The 12,686-nt window shown below is 49.1% G+C and overlaps 1 long non-coding RNA gene across 4 annotated transcripts in view; it reads left to right on the forward strand.

Annotated features, from left to right (window-relative positions):
• The window catches only part of LOC140002953 (uncharacterized), a 35,784-nt gene that overhangs the window by 4,625 nt on the left and 18,473 nt on the right, over positions 1-12,686 (forward strand). Inside the window, exon 3 of one of the 4 annotated variants that reach the window (XR_011810713.1) lies at positions 11,575-12,495. The exons of 2 other annotated variants lie outside the window; for them this stretch is intronic. This is a non-coding gene — a long non-coding RNA (uncharacterized lncRNA). Of the gene's footprint in view, positions 1-3,825; positions 4,604-11,574; positions 12,496-12,686 lie in introns of those variants that run through there. One more of the 4 variants, XR_011810714.1, reaches the window with a different exon arrangement.

Consider the following 12,686-nt stretch of genomic DNA (forward strand, 5'->3'; position numbering starts at 1 on the left):
AAAGAACGAAATGCCTGGCTTGGCACCAGCACGCACCTCACAACAGCAACCAAACCTTGTACAAACAGTGAGGACCAGAGCTCAGCTCAACTCCAGGCCAAATTCCCTGCTCTGGTTTGTTGGTCGGGCTGCTGGCTCGACATCACCTGAGTATTGCAGCATTTCTCCCCCTAAAGAGCATCTCTTTGGGGACTGATGTTGCATGAAACGAGACAGAAATGTTTTTTCCCTTGGGCAGCCCCTTCCCACCCCAACACCAGCTGTGCCTCCTGCATTTTTCCATCTGTCAGCACTAACCCTACGTGAAGACAGACCTTTGACCAAGGCCCTGCAGCCATGGTCCGTAAGAAGAACTGCTCACAGCCAAATTCTTCTTGGGGCTCAGCCCTCACCACCAGGCAGCTGTGGACTGCTGAAAGGGAAGTGGAAGGATCTTGTTAAGAGGGAGAGCCTGTCCTTAGCCTGTCTCCCACCGTGCTTTTTGTTCCTTGGGATTTCCCTAGAGGATCAATGGGGCTCTGCTGAGCATCTCATACCCGTTCAACCTATGTTACACAGGGGGTCAGGTGGATACCTGGCTGCTGGTAGAAAGGCAGCAGCATTGATCCTGGGGTGTTGGTTGCACAATATGAGACCTCATGGGTTAAATGCAAGAGAGACAAAGCTTTGTCCAAACTCACAAAGTGAGTCAGATCTCAGAATGAACCTGGATCCTCTCAAAGGGCAGATTAATGCCCAGGGACTGGCCTGTAGCTGCTGTACCTGCTCCCTCGGAGCCCTCTGTGATGGGAGAAAACTCCTGGCTCCCCGCGTCGATTCATGAGACAAGAGCTCTGCTGAGCTGTCGTTTCCTCCAGGGCAGTGCTCAGCAGGGTAGTCAGCAGTTTGTCATCCCTGCCCTTTCTACCCGTAGCAATTGCTGCCACCAGTGAGTAATTGGTTATTATTATTAAAGCCATGGGGAATGTTATGAGATTGTTTTATAAGGGGTGGGGGGAATTGTTTTATAAAATGGAGGGCACCAGCACAGCTTCTCTTCTCTGTAATGGGAGGTAAATACCTGCAGAAGGTGAGCTGGGAGGTTGTTCTTTCTGAGGAAAGAAGGAAAGCAAGAGGTGATACAAGTGATAAGTGGCAGCTGAGGAGATCTGAGCCTTGTTCTGCAGTCCCCTGCCTCGAGAGCTGATTTATGGGTAGCTGAGGGTAAAGATGCTGGGCGTAATCCTTCCTGATGGAGCTCTGTACAGCCAAAGGCAGGTGCTGGTTGTGTGTGGTGGATTCGTGCAGATTTCTGAAGCCAAGAGTTAAGAAACTGAGAGGCAGAGCCTTGGAAGAGCAAAGGAAGAGGGAGATGTGCATCTCTCCAGAAACTCTTGCAGATTCCTGGAAACAGGCAAATGCCGGCTGCCTCTGACATCACTTTTTTCCATAGCAACACAGAAAGACATCATTGGGGTTTTGACAGGGGAGTCGCAAGGGCTTGCATGGCCTGGACACAGCAAAAGGCATGGACGTCACACGAGGTGACACGCAGCAGTACCTTGGAACAGCCTCAGCTGCCACCTCACCAACCTCTGGCTCCTCCACCCTGCGCTGCCTGGGCTTACCAGGAGCCAACTGGGGAGCACAAATGCAGGGGCTGAACCTCTGCCCTCTTGCATTTTTCAGGTGTTGTCCTGCTGTGGTGAGAAGTGGTGACTTGCCCCTTTTCGTGCATGTATTTTTAACCATTTTTATGAGCCCGCTGGCTGAATTCTGTGTGTATTTGGGTATGTTGTCCATCACTTGCCACGATGAATTTGAGCGGAATATTCCTGCAAAAAATGTCCCCCAGCTTTTGCAGTGCTAAGCGTGACCATGACTTTATAAATGGGCAGGGCTGCGAGCTCTGTGCCAGAACTGGGGATGCACAGTCATCCTCCTTAAAGAGAGCCACTGCTGCAGGAGCTTGCTCCGGCTTGCTTTGAAGTCAATGGCAAGCTTCCCATTGACTTAAGTAGGAACATGTGTTTAAAGAAATGAATAATGCTGCTCCTCGCTTCTCCAAGTTTTATATGGTCAGGGCATGGCCTGATTTGACCTGGACACTCAGCCTGTGTTTTACTGCTACTTCAGCCTCCGCCTCAGCTGCGCAGTAGGTGGTACGAGTTTGATTTGTGTAGAAGAGCTGCGTACTGTTGGTAACTTATATTATGAGAATTAATTGGGTAGGGCTGATAAACTGTCAAGGTTTCTTTGTTTTCCACCAGTAACTTTCACTTTATATTGGATTTGGACAGAGCATGCATCAGGGTGCACAGCACCTCTATTTTTCCTGCACGTGTTGCTCCTGCTTTGGATGACCGACTTGTGAGGGTGGAGTTGCCACAGGCCCTGTGGAGGGAGGGAGCCGTCACCGCTAATGCAACCCTTTGAACTGTGCCAAAGGTACCCAGCTAGCCCCAGGCAGGAGCAAGCCTTGCTCAGGCTCCAAGCTCCAGCCAGGGCATCGTGGCGAGGCCAGCGGCACATCCCTGGGGACCTGTCCCCCCCCTCCCCAAGGGCCGCCCCCTCCCCACTAGACCAGAGGCAGTCTGAAAGGGCATTACCATTTTTCTTGGCATTGATTGCAGGACGAATGCTTATTGAAACAATTGCCTCTAATAGCTCAGGAGAGGCCTTTATGTTCTGCTGTGGCAGTGATCTACAGATAATGGCTCCCTCCGAGATTCTCATGCTCTCCTGTGATCCCCGTGCTGGATGCATTAAAGCTGACCCGCAATGAAAAATACGTATTTCTTTTTTTTTTTTTTTTTTTAAATGCTAGTTAGAGTTCTCTGAAGTACCGCTATTACTGGTGCATTGCTCGTCGTTTCTTGGGGGTGGCACTAAAGGGTGAGCCTTGGTTTTTGTGGAGTGAGGAGGCAAACTGCTTGCTTTTCACCTCAGAAACAGGACTGTCCTGAGCAGAGGGAATGTGTGCTCTTGGGCAGGGGGTCTGAACCCCTCACCAGAGGGGCAGAGGTGCCAACGTGTGACCATAGAGACCTTCTCTCCCAGCCCCTCAGCAGAACTGGCTGCAAAGGTTTCCAGCAGAAGTGAGTTTTCATCAGAACATGCAGCTTTTTTTTTTTTTTTTTGAAATTGAAGCGTTTCATGAGAATGTGTCAATTTGAACATAATTTTCAACAGGAAAGTCAAAGTGAATCATTTGGGCTTTTCTGTTTTGTTTCATTAATGTCAAAATGTCGTGTTTTGATAGAGACAAAATTGTCATTTTTGTGATGTAAAAATGTTTTACTTCCACCTGCTCATTTTATTCCATTTTCTACTAACTAGAAATATACTGTTCATAAGCTATTAATTTATCATTATCTTTAGATGATATTTAATACCATACCTAATCTTTGATGTATACTGTTGTTTTGACATCTAAACCAAGTGTCTTTTTATTTTAGTGAAATTAAATTCAGATGCTGAGACAAAACAATTCACTGTTTGTTAAAATTAAATATTTTCTTGTTTCTGAATCCAAACAAAAAAAAAATTATTATTATTTTTTTAATTTTTCACTTCCTAATGGGGAATGCAGCTATGTTCTGGGGTGCGAGGCTGTGGAAAGCAGCTCTGTTGCCAGTCAGTGTGCTCTTGGGCACTTGAGTTATATCAGTGCTAGCAATTAAAAAGCAAGCAAGCAGGTTAAAACAATCTGGGCAGCAATAATTTCCCTTTCCAGTTAATGAGGTTTCACGTGGAAGAAGATAGGATGAAGGGCTGTAGTGTGACCTGCTGTGTAGCTCGTGCTGGCCGAAGTGGCTTGAAGGTGTTTGTGTTTGCCATCCCCAGCTCATCAGCTCCCAGTCTGGTGATTATGAAGCTGTACCCAGAAATGCTGGCATCTTGCTGTCGCTTCCCAAGCGAGAGGCAATACCTCGGCCTGGCACTACTCTCATGAGATGCTGAAGGCACGTGGATGTGAGGTCCAGTGGTTGGGAAGGGAGAAACGACCGCTCAGCTGAACTCCCTGAGCATCAGGACCAGCGCCTACCTCTGGGTGCCGGGACTCAGCTATCGGTGCTGCTAACTTGTTGTGTGATGCTTCCAAATTATGCTGCGATAATGGCACTTATACATCACGCTTTGAAGATGCTTTTTATTGACTTAATGTGAATATTATTGCCATCGTTTATTACGGGGAAGTATCTCATAGTAATTGAAATACAATATGGTGCCATTAATCACTCTGAATACGAAATGCTAACTTTAAACTGTTCATAGTGTATTAAACACTCCTCTAACCATAAAACAATTTGACTTCCAGTCAGATAGTTTAGAAATGGCCGATGTTTCAGATTTGTGGTGATTGGCATTTATGTGGCGGTGTTTACATTTCTGTCTTTCTGAGCAAAGTGTTTTCTTTGGAGTTTCTGCAAAGGAGTCGGGACTTGCAGCTTTCTGTTCCCTGGTACAGAGCTGTAAACGGGTGTAAGCTGACGACACAACTGCTGTCTGCTTAACAGCATCTCTGCTGTGCACCTGAGATAGCAGTGAGTCTGAGCACGCTGCGTGCTGCATATGGGGAGCATTTCTCCTAAAATATCACTAGCACTCTTTCCCCAGGGTGCTTGGTAAAAGAAAAAATAAAAAAGAGCCAAACTGAAATACTGAGGTTGTAGGCAGTGGCTGTAAAAATAAAGCCCCTTTGTTTCATAGGGTGCTTTTGAAATTTAATTCTCTCTTCTGTGCTGCTTAGAAATGAAAGGGTTTCCCACTTTGAAAAATAATTTTCAGTTTAAGAAAAAATGCCCGAAAGAAAAAAATCATTTAAACTGCTGTCATAGCAAAACTACACCAGTGCCATCTGCAGCGCTTGAGCCAGGTGTGATAAATCCCCTCCAGACATGCCCAGCTCCTGGTCTCTGATGCCCCTTTGCTGCTTGTGCCCAGGTAGGGAAATGAAAGCCCCGCCGAGCAGCTCTGGTCCTGCTCCTGCCCGCACAGCGCTGCTGCAGCTCCAGCCTTGCAGGATGGGCACAGGGTGGGTTGGACAACATGCAGCGGTTGGGAAAGCTCCAACATTTGCTCTACAGAGTCTCCGAGGAGCCCTGCTATCCAAATGGTTGCAAGAGCCTCCCTTTTTACAGCCGGGTTTTAAAAGCGTACTTCAGTGGTGCACACAGGAGGTGGGGAGATGTGTAAGGTCACTTCTCAGGGCACGTTTTAAAGATTTTCCAAGATGAGCCAAGCAAGGTCTTTCTGCTGAGGGGAGGGGCTTTTTTGTAGCCGGAGCTTTTATTGTCAATATGTATTTTTAATAAAAGGGAAGCGCTAGAAGCGGTAGCAGGTGACGGAGCCCTGTGCTGTTCAGCTGCTGACATTTATAAGACAATGCCAACGTCTCTTCAAAACAGACTCCTGCTTGCCACTACTGTATTGATGTACACATTTATTGTAGAACTGACAGCAGTGAGATGAAAATGATAATGTATGAAAAAATCCCAGAGGCACAAACCAGCGGTTTTGCAACGCAGCCTCTTTGCCTTTGGCATCGTGCGGAGGGTAACGCTCCTAGATGAGTCACTGTGAAGCAGCACAGGCTACTCTCATACATCCTTGATACTCATTTTTCCCGGTTTCTGGTGACACCAGCTGTGTATATCTTAATCATCTCGGCGCGTTTACATTTCTTTCTCGATTATCTATAAACAAAGCATGGCAATTACATGGCAGGTGATGGCTGGAGGGAGCTGGTCAACTGTGAGGCTGTGTGATGTGCTGGGCACGGGAGAGGTGAAAAATAAATACACTCCAGGCGGCAAAAAGGGAGCGGTAACCTTCCAAATAGCATAGAGGAGCAGAAAAATTTACTGCAGAGGATCAATATGGATCGGAGGGCGAGTGAGTGCCAGGCGTCCATCCGCAGGATTTGGCCCCGTGTTCCCCAGCCCAGCAAGGTCTTGGTGCAGGGCACGCTTTGGTGGGCTGGGAGTTGTGCTCAGCGCCCTGTGCCTCAGGGCTTTCCTCAGCCAGCACGGAAATGATGCCTGGGAGGAGGAGGAGGAGGAAGTCACATTAGGTTAGAGCCCAGTCCTGCTGATCAGTTCTCCGTGGAGCATTTTTGGTTGCGTAGGAGCAGTCCCCGTGGCAGCAGGCTGACCTTCGCCGAGGGAGGAAAGCTTATTCACGGGGCACGCTTTGTAGGATACTCCTTACCGCAAGGACATCGATTCAGCAGTGTTATGCTGATGTTGTGCGCCAGCCTTTATTTCCCGATGAAAAATGAACATAAAGAATATGCCGTATCTATTGATTCTTTGAATTTGCATATTTGGGTGTAGATGTTTGATGTCTGCCTTCTGTGTGTAGCTGTTTGCCAAACGTGACAGGATTTGTTTTTTAAACCTGGGGGCGAGTTCTGCCCTGTGCATTTAAAATAAGATTTCTCTGAATTATTGAATATGTCAATAAATAAAGCAGAGGAAGCAGGCAGGGAAAAACCCAGAGGTCCTTGGTGAAAGGAAGTTGTAGATGCTGGTAATAGGCTGTTAGAGGCGTTTAAAAAGAAAGAAAAAAAAAAAAAAGGAAGAAAGGAAAAAAAAAAGGGCAACTTTAAAAAAAAAAATGGAAGGGACAAAGAATCGGATCGAATGTCTCTGTTCTGTTTTTCTGTGTTTGATGGCAATTATGAGCTTAGCCCTGGATGGCATTTCGTGTTTTTCCGTGAATTTAATTCCACCTCATGGTGGAGGGTGAAGGAGGGGAGAAGTGTTTGAATAGATGTCAAAGCAGAGGGAGGGGGGATGTGGGGGATGCCCATGAGGTGGGAGATGGCCCCGGAAAGACGTGCAGCTTTCCAAACAAATGGCCTTTAACCTGCAGCACAGCTGAAAAAAGGGAAAGGAAAAGGAAGGGGAAGGTCAGACCCCAGAGAGGAGCTTGCCCACGCAGGATATGACCTAGGGGAGGCTGCAGCCACCACGGGCTTTGCTGCTGTCTGTAGCATCGTCCTGTGCCTGTAGTGGCTGTCACCGAGAGGCTTGGATGGCTCGTCTGAGTGCTGGTCTTCCCCACTGTCCCACAGCTGTGTGCAGAAGGAAGGGGGCTTCCTGGCAGTAAATTGCTCCGCATGCAGGTTCGTCAATGCATGGGGCAGAGTGTTCTGTAAGCCAACAGATCACTTCCTTAAGTAAATAGAGCAAGGCAATTCCGCCGTAATTGTTGTGAATTGGAAACAGCATTTGGTGCATTAAGTGTGTTGTATATTAGACAAGTAAAGCATGCTTGCTATATTGGGAAACACAAAGTCGCAGGGTTTTACCTTAATTGTGTGCAGCGTGGAAGAGGAGGAGAGAAATGGGGGATTGAGGGCTTTGTACACAAGGCTTCTGGGAATGGTCGCGCTGATCTCAGCAGGAGGAAAGGCATGCCCTGTTTATTCATAGGATAGGTGCAGCAAAGCTCCCCCCCACCCCGATGTGACCCCTCGCCTGGTGGTGCTGCGGCACGAGGTGGGTCCCCAGGGCTCGGGGCAGGGCTGGGGACTGCCATCGGCGCCTCTGCTCAGCTCCTGGGGGACGAAGAATAAAACACCGCATTTTGCAGAACATGTGTCATCCCATCCCCAAAACTACAGCGTCCCTTACGCTCCTCTCAAGAGATCTTGCATGAGCAACCGTTTACATGAGTGTTACATTATTTACAACTTTCGCTATTATTAAATTAATGTCACATTCATTGGGGTTTTTGTTTTGTTTTGTTTGCAAGGCAGAACTGTAATTTGAGCAACATATTCATCAAGTCGGAAATGGTGGCTCCAATTATTTTAACATTCATTTGCCCATTCAGCTTCCTCTGCATCTGCCGGTTTCTTCCATGCGGCAGCGTGTCGGAGCGCAAAGCGCGGCCGGGGACGTTTTTGTGCTGTTCAGCAGCGAAATCTCCACGAGGGAGCTGATGGGAAGCATTCAATCCAGCACAGCTGAGGCTGCCGGAGCAATTCTGCAGGGCCATAAGGCACCAGTTGCAATGGCAGCGCGTCCCCAGGCACAGATTTCCTTTCTCTGCAGGCAAATCCCTCCTGACTTCAGAGCATGGGATACGGGGTAGAAAGTTTTTTAATTCAGGCTGGGTAACAAGAAGAGGCTCCATCGATTTGCTGGCACAGGAGCCTTGGTACAGCAGTCTCACGTGGTGGTGGTGCTTGTCGAGGTGAGTGTGGGATAATTGGTTCAAATCTGAAAGGATACTTTTTTGATTGCTGGGTAAGCAACCATAACAAAGCTTCAACCCTTCAGCAACTGCTGAAAATAAGCCAGAATAGTCCAAAAAAACTACCCTGTTTCATTATTTATTTTGATCCTGGAAGCGTAAGCTTTCCTGACATGGTTGTAAAATCTTGTAGTTTATTAATGCTGCTCTCTTGGAGACTACATCCCATACCACCCCCAGCAGCTGATGTTTCTACCTCTTTGGGCCCGATCCTGCAGCTCTGCTCTATCAAGCAATGCTGGGGCGCTGCTGCACTGGCCCCCAGCATATGAGTGTCAGGACTCCAGCCTTCCTCGTCACGGGGCTCTCTTAAGATTGTGTTTTTTTGTGTTTGCTTTTAAATACCAGGAAGTGTGTTCTCCTTTTCCTTTGTCTGCTTTCTTAGCCTGTGAGACTCACTTGAGCTTTTACCAGCAACCACGAGAGTTAACTTCATGCTTTAGCTTTTTGTTTTTTCTTTCCCAGAGGAAATGGGAGACTCTCAGATGATTCTTGGCCTGCAGGAGCCAGGGTCTCTAGGGAAAGCACAACCCAAATATCAGAGGGCTCCTGATAAAACTGTGGGAGGAGATGGCCTTGATGTGAGTGTCCTTGTAGGACCATGCCTGCACCCATCTAGGTCTTCAGCCTGCAAAAAGGAGTTCCCCTTCTGCCTTGGCAGTGCTGCTGAAGTGCTGGCATCCCTCTGCTTTTGTCTGTGTGTATCCCATTTTTCAGCCAGGTATTTGCAATCACACATATTGAATCCGGTTGCTTGGTGTGGCCGGATGGCTCCAGGCTGAAGTGGCATCTCCCTTTCCATTAGATCCAGAAGAGGAGATGGATAACCCGCGCCGAAAGGAAGGAAATACAAACCTGTTATTCAAAACTTGATCGTGCTGAATTCCTCCCATTTCTCAGCAAGGGACAGCACAAAGCAGCACTGCTGGCAGCAGCACCGTGCACTGCTAAGGCCGGGGGCTCCTCCATGGGTGCAGCAGCCTGGGGGCAGCCAGGCCGAATTTTGCAGGGACTGGCTCGAGCACAGCGTGGGGGTGGCAGTGCGCAGCCAGATAATGAAATGTGGCCGTGCAAGACCCTCAGCGACGGCTTGTCGGATGTGCCTGTGCTCTGTTCATTAATCTGCGATAATTAGACTTATTTGCAGAGGTTAACAGCAGTGGCACATGGTAATTAACCACTCGTTCCCCGCCGAAGGACTCATAAAGCTGCTCACGTGGCACAGGTCCGGCTGTGGATATTTTTGGTGCTGGGGGGTGCCCCCAGGGGATGATGTTCCCCCAAACCCCTTGTCTGACGTGCTCCAGGGACAGGCTGCAGGAGGGGGTGGGAGGAAAACAAATCTGAAACCTCTGCTGTTTGCTCTGCTGTGCCTCGCCGGCCGGCTGGGAACTATGATTTCCACAGGGCAGGGGCAATATTGCTCAAACACCTGCTGCTGCCGTGGGCAGGTGTTTTGGCAGGGCGGGAGGGAAGGGGCCAGCGTGCCCCTCATTTTTGCAGAGCATTGGGTACTGCATTAGAGCTGGGACCAGCCTGGAGTTAGGGAACAGAAAGGCGGATTTCGGACAGGATCCCCCCCCTCCCCTTTCATCCCATCTTCCCGCATCCCCCCCCAGCGAAACCGAGCTAATTAGTCAAATAGATGAGGATAGGCCGGGCGGGGAGAAGCCCCGTTGCGTGCCCTATATTAGTAACTCATGTGGGAGCAGCTGGATTGGAGCGAGATTGAAAGGGAAAATTGTAGGTGTGTGTGGAAGGATAAGTGGGCTGAGCGTTTCCCCCGGCGTGGTGACGATGCTGTCCTTCCCCGTGGCTGGCCAGCCGTGCTGGATCCATCCCCTGCTCACCTGGTGGGTTCCAGCCCATGAATAAATGAAGCCCTGCTGGTGGGGAGAGGCCAGGCACAGTCAGACACCCCCATCCCATTGCTGGGCTCAGCTTCAGACATGGAAAGGATTTCAGCCCTCAGCACCTGGGGCTTTTTGCAGGGCCACTCTGAAGTGGGTGCTGAAGGCAGGAGCAGAGGGCACCTTCCCGGAGCACACAGCGTGGTCCCCTGGGCTTTTTCTCTATGGAAATAACAAGGTTTCTCCCCGGAACAAGAAACCCCTTGCATTGTGCACAGCAGAGGGAAGGGCATGTGCTGAGTGAGGCAGCGAGTGGCAGGCTGCTGAAAAGGGCAGCTGCCCACACCTTGTGCCCTGCCTCGTCCAGCAGCTGAGGATGGGATCCCGGTGCCACCAGAGGCTGTGATGAGCATCCCACTGATGCAGCTGAGGTGCTTTGTGTTGTTGGACTGGAAAACACAAAATGTCGTGGTGAAGATACAGGAATTGCAAGAGAAACAACTGCGTGGATGGCAGCAAAGGAAACTTGCTGCAGGCCCCAGGTTGCTTGATCGCAGTATGGCAGGCATTGCTGTGCTAACAGGCAGCAAGGAGAAATAACTGGCAAAGTGTTTGCTGTACCAACTCCCATTAAATGCCTCAGGCAACACAGTTTGGCTTCTGCTCACACTGCCTCGTGTGTCTGCGTTTGGCATTTTCTGTCCATTGTTTGGAATATTTTGGGTATCGGATAAGTTTATCAACTTCTTTATCCCAAGTGACAGGACACAAGAACTTCTACGGCCCTAACACAAACCAGTGCACAGGCTTTCCAGTTCACAGGGTATGTCACTGTACCCAGAAACAAAAAACAAAAAATCCTCCTGAATTAGTCTGAAACTTAAAAACTATCTGCATTTCCCCTGAACTGGAAGAACGTTGTGAATAAATCTGGGAGGCTCCTCCAACCCTGGCTCTGGGCAGGCCCACCAGGAATCTGGGCATGTCCTTGCAGATCTTTTTTTCTTTTTTTCCGGGTTCAGTGACAGTTCATCGAACAGGAGATGACACGTTTCAGGCTGGCATTTTTCAGACTTTCTGACTAGCTGCAGAAATGATTGCTTGCTTCTGAAGGAAAAACATAGATAGGCACATCTGCAGTGACGGGAGCAAGCATTTGGTGAGGAGGACAGCTCTTTCCCAGCCTTGCTGGCAGTGCTCCTGTGGCTCAGGATCTCTTTTTACCACCTGTCTCCTCAAGAAAGGTGATGTAGGTAGGTCCCAGCACACAAGGCACAACTGCCAGACCAAAGCCCCCAGCAGCACCTCAGCAGGGCAGGGGCTCGTTGCATTACCTGTCCTCTCCTTCCCCAGGGCAGGTTTTTGTCCTGGTCCCCAGGCTGCCTAGGAAAGGCCTGGGGCATCCTGCAGACCCGTGCTGTCCAGGTAGGACACCTTCCATTGCTTGTTTTTTTTGTTTTTTTGTTTTTTTTTTCAGAGGCAAAATGTAACTTGAGAGAAATAGGAGCTACACCAGGCCAGCAGGGGAGGTGTTTAGCAGCGAGAGCACTGACAATACAAACCCATCTTCTCAGCCATGGTTCTACAGATTTTTTTTCTGGGAAAAAAAAAAAAAGTAGAAAAGTAGAAATAACGTCAAACAAAAACTGCTCCTTTGTGAGGCCTGCAGAAGGAAAATGTCTCCAGTGTTTCAATTTTCACTTCATGAAAACAGTTTCCTCATTTTCCAACCAGCTATTGCAAAAGGATTTGCCATTAGTAAGAGAAGAAGCCTCACATCTGGTCAGGGTTTCGCCACCAGACAAAGAGAAGGACGTCAGCGAGGCATTAAATGCAGATAATGGATTATCAGCAGGGAAAGCAGCCCCTGGGGGTGGATGCGGGGAGAGGGGCCGGGTGTCCTGAGGCACAAAGGCAGCCAAGTGAGACATCTGGGAGGGCTGCGCCTGGCTCTGGGACTTGGGCTCCTTCTGATCCCCTGATGCGTCCCAGATACGGCCTTCAGGGGAAGAAATCAAGTGTTAACTGATTCCTGCTCCCAAACCTTCGTGAGGAAGAAGATGAGTGAACCAGGAGGGAGACTGGTGGAGCCAGAAGAGCAGTAGGAAGCCGAGCAATAAATTATTAGTGAGCATGAGTGGCAAAGCTTTCAAAGGCAGCTTTGACAGGGACGCTAGCGAAATCCCCAGTGTAAGGAAGAACCTTTGCTAAAATTAGTGTTAAGACCAAAGCACCTTCGGTGGGTTCAGAGAGCAGCCCTAGGATGGCAGAGGGTGAGAGGGAAGGAGCTGGGAGACAACAAAATGCAAACAAAGGTCTGGAGCATCCATGTTTGCCCCAGCACCTATTATTGTACGTGTTGCCCTCCCTCTGCCTTCCCAGGACCTCTATGCCTTGAGATGTGGGTTCAGCAAACCTGCAGTAACTGCACCTCCTGCCCTCTCTGATGCTCACCAACCAGGCCCTTCGCTCTTTTCTCCTTCTCCCTGAGCAGCACCTGACTGCTGTATATGTTCTGTATTTAAGAAGCAGAGATGGGATTTGGCATGAATTAGGCAGCAAAGGACTAGGAAAGGCTTCATCACAGGA

Source organism: Anas platyrhynchos, chromosome 7 (assembly GCF_047663525.1).
Source record: "Anas platyrhynchos isolate ZD024472 breed Pekin duck chromosome 7, IASCAAS_PekinDuck_T2T, whole genome shotgun sequence".
NCBI lineage: Eukaryota > Metazoa > Chordata > Aves > Anseriformes > Anatidae > Anas > Anas platyrhynchos.